At 51.0% G+C, this 8360-nt stretch overlaps 1 long non-coding RNA gene across 1 annotated transcript in view; it reads left to right on the top strand.

Annotated features, from left to right (window-relative positions):
- The first annotated feature begins 1177 nt into the window (after positions 1-1177).
- The window catches only part of LOC306650737, a 29456-nt gene continuing 22273 nt past the window's right edge, over positions 1178-8360 (top strand). The window contains exon 1 of the long non-coding RNA XR_013760997.1: positions 1178-1588. This is a non-coding gene — a long non-coding RNA (uncharacterized lncRNA). The remainder of the gene's footprint in view (positions 1589-8360) is intronic.

The raw sequence follows: 8360 nt of genomic DNA, 5'->3' as shown, positions 1-8360 counted from the left end.
CATGTTGCTGTATGCATTAAATTCAACATGGCTGCCATCTTCCCTGTTATGGTTTGGAGGTGAGGTGTCCCCCAAAGCTCTTGTGTGAGACAATGCAGGAAGGTTCAGAGGAGAAGTGATTGGGTTATAAGAGCCTGAACCCAATGAGTGATTTAATCCCCTTGATGGGGGTGACTGAGTGGTAACTGGAGGCAGGTGGGTGTGGCTGGAGGAGGTGGGGCATTGGGGGCGTGGCTTTGGAGTGTATATTTGCATCTGGAGGGTGGAGTCTCTCTCTGCTTCCTGACCATCATGTGAGCTGCTTCCCTCTGCCACACTCTTCCACCATGATGTCCTGCCTCACCTTGAGCCCCGAGGAATGGAGCCGGCTGTCTATGGACTGAGACTTCTGAAGCTGTGAGTCCCCAAATCAACTTTTCCTCCTCCACAATTGTTCTTTGTCAGGTCTCTCAGTCAGAGCAGCAAAAAAGCCAACTAAAACATTCTTTTTTTCACCTAGAATAGTCACACATTCATACCAATCACACATAATATGCACACACCAATATTAAATGTATTTTTTATATATTTCAAAAACAACCAAACTTTTTCTTTTTTTCTGACAGCCAGTAATAATTTTGCAGCCTAGAAATATTTCTAAGGCCAATACTCTTTATCAGAGATTGGCAAACTTTTTCCATATAGGACCAGAGAAGAAATATTTTAGGCGTTACAAGTCATGTGGTTTCTGTTGCAACTGCTCAGCTCTGCCACAGTAGGGCAAAAGCAGTCACGGGTAATATATAAAAGAATGGGTGTGGCTATGTTCCAATAAATGTTTCTTTAATTTTTTTTTTTTTTTTTTTGCGGTGCTGGGGATCGAACCCAGGGCCTTGTGCTTTCTAGGCAAGCACTCTACCAACTGAGCTATCTCCCCAGCCCCCAATAAAACTTTATTTACAAAAACAGGCAACTGGCCAGGTTTGGCACTCACCAGAGTTCGCTATAGAAGCGCTGTCCAATAGAAACATAAGGCACATGTGTATCTGAAGGGAGAGGAGGGGTCTCCCCAACACCAACTCGTACATCCAGAAGAACCAGGTCCCCTGGCACAGGAGAAAGCATTCAAGCAGAGCATCAGAGAGACGCAGGCACTTGAGGCACAAAGTTGTCAGAGTAGGGTGAACTGTTTGCTGGACCGTGAAACGGGGACACGGGATATTTTACAGTGTTGCTGGATCAAGACGCGCCTGAAGACTCTCCCTTCTTTTAGGTTCCGTGCGCCAGTACATCCTCCAATCAGAATTTAAGTCAGTTTCAGGGGAACTTCAAGTTCTCCTACCAGCAAGGAAGAGATCCAGCAATTAAACGGGTTAATTACCGCAGCACTTCCCTGAATGCTGAGTATTTTACTATGAGAACTGAGATTGGCAGAGGTGCAGATTGTCTTTTCCACGGCTTCTTGGGCCAGGGCTGAGGCTCGGTGGCAGAGGGCTCGCCTAGCTTGCATAAGGCCCTGGGTTCCATCCCCGGAATTGCAGTCCAACAATCAAGTGCTCAGAGGCGACCTCTTGTCCATCTTGTCCCTCTGTCTTGGATTCTACTGGAGGTGAGTGAGCTATTAGAGGCTATAATAATAGCAAGCACCAAGGTCATGACCACCTTACATTTCTTGAAGATTTGAATAGTTACCAAATCCTGGCTTCTTGCAGTTTCAGGGGGTCCCCTGATTCTTTCCGCTTCTCTTCCTGGTTCAAAAAACAACCATCATCATGCACCTCCTTTTCTTCTGGCCTTTCCAGAAAGAAATCTAAAAGCTGGTATTATTTTCCACTTTTAATCACTGCTCGACAGAGATGGAAAGTTAAGTCATGTAATTGCTTTTGTGTTTTGTAGTTCTCTTCACTATTTTGGAAAAAAAGAAAGAGTTCAATGGCTAAAATGTGGGTTTACACCAAACCCCAAAACATCATGAGCCTTAATGGCAACCATGTGTTATTCCTGAGAATATGCACCTAATTTGTTTGAGGAGAAGAAAATACAGCATTGCTCAACTTGTACATGAAACAAGCTGGAAAGTTCCAAAGACGTGTGGGGATGGAGCGTTATTTCAGGTCTCTCAAAATAAATATATATATATATTTTATAAAAACTTTAGATGTAGATAGGAATACCTGAGGCAAGGTCACCTTCCCCAAACTCACCCACCCCCTCCCCATTCTGTGGATTGAACTTGGGGGTGCTTTACCACCGAGCCACACACCCCCAGCCCTTTTATATATTTTATTTCGAGACAAGGTCTCACTAGATAGCTTACAGCTTCCTACGGTGCTGAGTCTGGCTTTGAACTTGCGATCATCCTATCTCAGCCTCCGGAGCTGCTGGGAAGACAGGCCTGGGCCACTCTGGGCCCAGTTCATTCTCGCCTTTTTAAAATTTTATTTTGATATGGGGCATGGTGGCACATGCCTGTCATCCCAGTGGCTCAGGAGGCTGAGGCAGGAGGATTGCAAGTTGGAGGCCAGCCTCAGCAACTTAGCAACTCTTTCAGCAACTCAGCAAGACCCTGTCTTTAAATAAAATACAAAAAAAGGGCTGGGGAGGCGGCTCAGTGGTTAAACATCCCTGGGTTCCATCCCTGGTACCAATAAATAAATTAATAAATTAATTAATCACATTTTATTTTGAGACAGGGCCTTGCTGAATTGCCCAGGCCTCACTGGAACTTGCGATTCTCCTGCCTCAACCTCCGGAGTGGCTGGGATTGCAGGCGTGTGCCGTGGTGCCTGGCTTCCCAAAACTCTTGAGTCATAAAACATGTGTCTCAGAGTGGGAAGGCTGGGGATACCCTCAGGCACATCTGGCCTGCTCCTCTGCCTTCTGCCTGGATTGTCCACAAAGCATGTGACTCTCTGAGCAGCAGCCAAGATAAAGAGACAAACAGGTGGGGCTGCAGCCGGACCGTAAGGAAAAGGCTGACCCCAGCCCCAGCCCCTGCAGCTTCTGTTTGTCCTGCAAGCGGGGCGGGCCTTCTGCGGGCCTTGCCTGGGCTGTGCCCATCCCGGGGAACACCAGGAGTTCAGGTTTGTGGGAGGGTCAGGTTTCCAGCCAGCTCTCATTCTTCTTCTATTGCCAGAGGCCTCAGGTGGCCCTGGGTAGTAGAGGAATGAACTTAGGGACCCACTTTGCTCCAGGTTCCAGAACTTTCGCTCACTACATCACGATTCCCTGGCAATGACCGGCAGACTTCGCTGGGCGTGTGCCCGTGTAGTGCTTGCTCAGGGCCTCCAAGCAGAGCGGGGTTTGGACGCACCCCAGCCCCAAATTGTACAGTGGCCAGGAATTCTTGTCGGGTCACAAACTGGTGTGCAAAGACCAATGCCCTTTATTTTCCTGAAACTGAAATTACCTTGGCAAATGAGCCAATTCCACCCAGCTCAGGCTGCCAGGTTTTTTTTTTTTTTTTGAACCAGGAATTGAACCTCTGAGCCACATCCCAGCCTTCTTATATTTTATTTAGAGACAGAGTCTTGCTGAGTTGCTTAGGGCCTCGCTAAATTGCTGAGGCTGGCTTTGAACTCGAGATCCTCCTGCCTCAGCCTCCCGAGCTGCTGGGATGACAGGTGTACACCACCGAGCCCTGCCCACAATATTTAACTTTCTCATCAACTCTGCGATTTGAGCAGGACTTGGCAGGCACAGCTACTTGGTGTCACTCAGTGTGGCTTGAAGACTGGGAGTTGGGATCATCTGAGGGCTCTTTCTGACGGTTGATGATGTCATCTGGGGCTGTCAGCTGGAACCCATGGCCTGTGCATGTGGCCTGGCAGGGCTTTGTCACAGTGTGGCATGGCAGCTGGGTTCCAACGGCAAGGAGAGAGGGAGAGAGGGAGAGAGGGAGAGAGAGAGGGAGAGAGGGAGAGCGCCAGTTTGCCTTTCGTGACCCAGTCCTCAGAATCAAGTGGTGTCCTTTGATCACACTCCATTTGTCCAGGTGGCCACAGGGACCAGCTCATTTGATCTTCTTTTTCTCTCATAGTGCTGGGATGGCACCCAGGCCTTGCACACGCGAGGCAAGTGCTCTGCCACTGAGCTCCCCAGCACCCCACTTCATTTTCCAGTCCTGGGGACTGAACCCGGGGACTCGGCCCCTGAGCTACCTCCCCAGCCTTGTTTTGTATTTTATTTAGAGACGGGGACTCGCTGAGTTGCTTGGGGCCTCAGTAAGTTGCTGAGACTGGCTTTGAACTCGCGATCCTCCTGCCTCAGCCTCCCACGCAGCTGGGATTCCAGGGTGCGCAACGGCGCCTGGAAGGTAGCTTCCTTGGAGTGTGATCCTTGAAGCACAGCAAGAATTAAGTCCACGAAGGTCACCCCTGTGGGCAAGTGAGGCTCCTTCACTGAGATGCTGTAGAATATGCGTCAGAAACTATCTCCCTACCCGCAGCATCTTGCCGGGGTTGCGTAACTACAGATTCCCGTTCCCCATTGCTTGAGTTTCCCCATCCGGGCACGTTTACTCTGGCATTTCCAGCAAGTTCCCTGGTACCAAAGAAAGCCTACAGGCGCCAGGTGCAGTGGCACGCGCCTGTAATCCCAGCTACTACTGCAGAGGCTGAAGCAGGAGGATGGAAAGTTCGAGGTCAGCCTCAGCAAATGAGTGACGACTTGTTTCAAATTCTAAAAATTTTCAAAGGGCTGGAAAATGACTTTGTGGTAGAACACCCCTGGGTTCCATTTCCAGTACTGGAAAAAAAAAGAAATAGAAAGCCTGTCGCCAAAGAAAAGAGAAACGAGTACTGTGTGCATTCTAGAAACTTCACTACAGCTGCAGGTGAGCTGAGGGGGCTGGGCATGACAGTGCCTGCTGTGGTCACTGATGCTCGCTGCCAAACTGTCTTCTGTTCACTTCCCTCTCTTCCCTTCCTCTGAGCCCAGTGCTCCAAGATGCCACCGGGGCCCCTGAATTCTCCCTACGAGGTCCTGCTCCAGATCCACCATTGCCCTGCTCCTGTAGTCACAGGGCCCATCTCAAAATAGAAGACAGGACAGGGGCGATGCTCAGTGGGACAGCATTCATTCACCTAGCGTGCCAGAGGCCCTGATATCTTCAGCACGGTAAATAAACAAGCAGCTAATTTACACCAATAGTGTAACAATACAGCAATAGCATGTATACGCTTCTTAGGGTTCACCAGGAACCTCTGGATGCATTGTTCTGCTGAAAACTCCCAGCCTAGGCCTTCATCCCGGAGGCCAGGGAGGCTGAGGCAAGAGGATCACGAGTTCAAGGCCAGCCTCAGCAATTCAGCGAGGCCCCAAGCAACTCAGCGAGTCCCCGTCTCTAAATAAAATACAAAACAAGGCTGGGGAGGTAGCTCAGGGGCCGAGTCCCCGGGTTCAGTCCCCAGGACTGGAAAATGAAGTGGGGTGCTGGGGAGCTCAGTGGCAGAGCACTTGCCTCGCGTGTGCAAGGCCTGGGTGCCATCCCAGCACTATGAGAGAAAAAGAAGATCAAATGAGCTGGTCCCTGTGGCCACCTGGACAAATGGAGTGTGATCAAAGGACACCACTTGATTCTGAGGACTGGGTCACGAAAGGCAAACTGGCGCTCTCCCTCTCTCCCTCTCTCTCCCTCTCTCCCTCTCTCCCTCTCTCCTTGCCGTTGGAACCCAGCTGCCATGCCACACTGTGACAAAGCCCTGCCAGGCCACATGCACAGGCCATGGGTTCCAGCTGACAGCCCCAGATGACAACATCATCAACCGTCAGAAAGAGCCCTCAGATGATCCCAACTCCCAGTCTTCAAGCCACCCTGAGTGACACCAAGTAGCTGTGCCTGCCAAGTCCTGCTCAAATCGCAGAGCTGATGAGAAAGTTGAACATTGTGGGCAGGGCTCGGGAGGCTGAGGCAGGAGGATTGAAAGTTTGAGGCACAGCCTCAGCAACTTAGCAAGGCCCTAAAACAACTCACTGTGGCTCAGTGTTAAGGCCTTCTTGGAACAAGACACAGTCAATCTGGAGGAGGTACAGGAAGTCACCCAAGAGAACCTATAATTAGAGAGGAGACACCAAAGCACAGGAATAAAGAGTAGAACATTCTGGAGCCAATCATCCTGGCTGGAGTAAGCTCCTTAAATCTCCATACCTCATTTACTACCTCTGTAAAATGGAGAAAATAATTGGACCCAATCCTTGGGGTCATTGGTGCAGATTAAGTCAGTTGATGACGACGATGATGGCGGTGACAGTGGTATTTATGGGGACCCGTGTGTGGGGTCTTCATCGGAGGAGGACTCTGCTGTCCCTCCCTTGACCTGCATCTGTGCGCCTTGGGTGCATACCAGGCACTGTGCTGGGCTCTGGAGGTCAGTGGCAATGAGGTGGGTAGACCCCATGGTCTACCAGGGGCGCAGACATTAGCAGTCCAGGCAGACGGCCCAGCCTAGGTGCAGGCCTCTGGGTGGGAAGCGGCGGGTTGCTGGAGCCCAGAGCAGGGGCGACGGACGCTCTGGGCATGGACAGTTAATTGGAGGCAGATGTCAAACGTCAGGGATTGGACCAGACCGGCCGGGTCCTGCGCCACACAGACACAGCGCGTGTGAGAATCACAACCAAGTCTCCTTTTGACCTCTGTAGAGGGATGTGGGGCCCCCCCCGGGAGCTGGGTGGCCACCTCCTGCAGGTGACGGCTGCGTGGGACGATTAGCATTTCCGCAGGGGCTTTAAGCAGTCCCGGAGCGACTTTCCTCCCCGGGAACCCTGTCCTAGGGACCCAGTGGTGACCTGCTGCAGAGCAGCTGGTGAGTTCAAGTCCTGAGCTACGTGGGGGTCCAGGGAGACGTCCACCTGCCTGACTGTCCTTGAAATCTGGACTGGACGCCACAGAGGAGACAGCAGCAGAGGCCGGGCCTCGAGGGAGGCCTTCCCATGTCACTAGGGAGGGGGAAGGACTCCTGAGACCAGGTGCTTGACTTCGGTGCAGGTGGCTCCTGCCTTTGGTGGGTGATATGTCCAGGGTACTGCTTCCTCTTCCTGCTCATTGGCAGGAAGAAGGCAGTGCCATTGTGGGCTGGGGTCAGGGACCGAGTGCACTCCAAGAGGGAAGCTGAGGTTAGACCTGAAAAAGGACTTACTGGCCCTAAGGTAAGGATTTCAATTAGATGATTAAATAATTATGTTTTGAGATGAGGCCTCATTGTGTTGTTGTCCAGACTGGTCTCAAACTCCTAGGCTCAGCCAGGTGCAGTGGCGCATGCCCGTCATCCCAACGACTCGGGAGGCTGAGGCAGGAGGATCGTGAGTTCGAGGCCAGCCTCAGCAACTTAGCGAGGCCCTCAGCAACTCAATGAGACCCTGTCCCTAAAGAAAACATAAAAAGGGCTGGGGACATGGCTCAGTGGCTCAGTGCCCCTGGGTACTGCGATGTCTTTCTCCCAGACAGGTGGGTGATTAATGAACTAATGGGTGACAGTCAGCCAGCACATGTGGTGACAGCGTCAGATGGGGTACCCTTGGCTGCAAGGCACAAAACACCCAGCTGCAAACAGCTGAAACCAAAGCAGCCCTGAGGCAGGGGAGTTCCTGGGTGGGTAGGTGCAGCCGCAGAGGGGCTTTCCATTTCTGCTTTGCTGTTCCCAGCTTGTCGGAGGTGACTGTCTGTGGTTTAAAGATGACTGAAGCCGTGAGCGTTAGACTAGCAGAGTCTCCATGTCTAGGGTCGGCTCACATGGCGGGACTCAACTCATCTGCTTTTTAAATTTTATTTTGGTACCAGGAATTGAACCCAGGGGTGCTTAACCACCGAGCCACATCCCCAGGCCTTTTTAAGTTTTATTTAGAGACAAGGTCTCACTGAGTTGCTTAGGACCTCACTAAGTTGCTGAGGCTGGCCTCCAACTTGTGATCCTCCTGCTTCAGCCTCCCGAGCTGCAGGTATTAAAGGCGTTTGCCACCATGCCTGCCTACAGTTCTATTATTTATAAATGTCAGGGATCTGGGTGGTTATTTAGGGACAAATAACGGCCTCTGTCATGGAGATCTTCTAACTTGTTTGGAAAAGGGAACAATCCATTCTTTACGTCACTGCGTCACCTGGGCCTACCTTCCTTTCTGAGTCAGAGGCAACAATGCACAGAATTTAATAAATAGGACTCAGCGTCGCGAAGCCTCAGGACAGAGTAATTATTGGCCTGACCTGAATCACATGTTCTTTCTACTGATTCTACCCTGGAAGGATGACAGTGAAAGTCAAAAGCTGGACACCAGCATTTTCTTGGGTCCCTGTCACTGTTTGGTTGATTGGTTCTCCCATTCACTGGTGGAATTTCTGGTTTCCTCTGGCTTCCTCCCGAAATCCGAAATTTGAAATCCAAAATCCG

The sequence above is a fragment of the Sciurus vulgaris genome, assembly GCF_902686455.1.
Source record: "Sciurus vulgaris genome assembly, chromosome: X".
NCBI classification, from domain to species: domain Eukaryota; kingdom Metazoa; phylum Chordata; class Mammalia; order Rodentia; family Sciuridae; genus Sciurus; species Sciurus vulgaris.
This window is presented reverse-complemented; position numbering and strand designations above follow the sequence as displayed.